The sequence below is a fragment of the Penaeus monodon genome, chromosome 22, assembly GCF_015228065.2.
Source record: "Penaeus monodon isolate SGIC_2016 chromosome 22, NSTDA_Pmon_1, whole genome shotgun sequence".
In the NCBI taxonomy this organism is placed as follows: Eukaryota; Metazoa; Arthropoda; class Malacostraca; order Decapoda; family Penaeidae; genus Penaeus; species Penaeus monodon.
This window is the reverse complement of record NC_051407.1, coordinates 39,556,040-39,557,368: the sequence shown is the minus strand read 5'-3', so window position 1 is coordinate 39,557,368 and position 1,329 is coordinate 39,556,040.

Below are 1,329 nucleotides of genomic sequence, written 5' to 3'. Positions count from 1 at the left end.
ATAATAATGATCATATAATCATTGATACAACTAAATATAGTTATCATTATCATTTTCATCATTTTTAAATACTAAAGTCAGCAAGATCATTATCGTTCTCAAACTCACCTCTAGATACATAATTCCTGATAAGTATTATCATCATGATAATTACACATATATGCTTAATTGTAGAGCGATAACCAATATAAAGACATTCCCTCCAAAAGGGTTCTTCTCTATCTGTTCCTCAAACCTCCTTTGAAGAAGAAGAAAAGAAATATATATGTATATATCCTTCTCCTAATCTAATAAATGTTTCTTTTTGGGTGCCTCGCTCTTCCCTCTCTGTCCGTCAAGCTTTCATCCCCGAAGATTTGTATTATTACCCTCCTCTCCTCGCGTCCCGGCCTCCCCTCCTTTTACCTCCGAGTTCAAAAAATCAATAAGAAGGAGGGAGACAGGCAGCGGCGTCGCCTTGCCTCTCAATAATATCAGTCTGGCCTCTCATTGCGCGCTCTCCCGTTTTCTTTCGCCGGCCGCTCTGGGGTTTGGCCCGGAAGGCTGCGTTGGAGAGCGCAGTTTTTTTTTTTTCTTTTAGATGTATAATGCGTCTATATGGATATATATGTGTGTGTTTTGGTGTCTGCTCGTTTGTATATCTGCCTGTCTTTTGTCTATCATGGTGGGGGGGGGGGGGTTCTCTTATTTATCTTCGTTTCCTCAAATTTTCTTCTTTTTCCTAACGGTACGGTACATGCAACTATTGCTTACTTTTTTTGTACGTTCACGTTTTCTCTTTTTTGTATCATTTCCCCTTCGTGTTTTTTTTTTATGCAACATACCAAACAGGCTTTCAATGCAAGTAGGTTGATGAATAATTCGTTTACAGAACAACTCCCTAATTTCTGATCTGGTTTTGTGCAAGGGAATGCAATATGTTTCAATCATTCGCCGCGTAAGTCATCAGTTTTCAATCAACATCTCTCTCGCTCGCATTCGCTCTCGTCCTAATTCAAATAGTAATTCCGTAGAGTTTTCAAACTGTTTTCAAATTATATATTGTTTTCAAACTTTTATGATATCTTATCTTTGTTAAGCTATGTTCGAATTTCTATGTTTTCAAATTGACTTTGAGTACCAAAATGTTTGCAATTTGTTTTTGAGTACCAAAATGTTTTCATTTTGTTTTTGAGTTCCAAAATGTTTTCTATCTGTTTTTGAGTACCAGAATGTTTTCTATCTGTTTTTGAGTACCAGAATGTTTTAAAATTGTTTTTGAGTACCAAAATGTTTTCAAAATGTTTTCAATTTTCTGAACGTTTTCATATTTCAAATTATTTTCAGTAC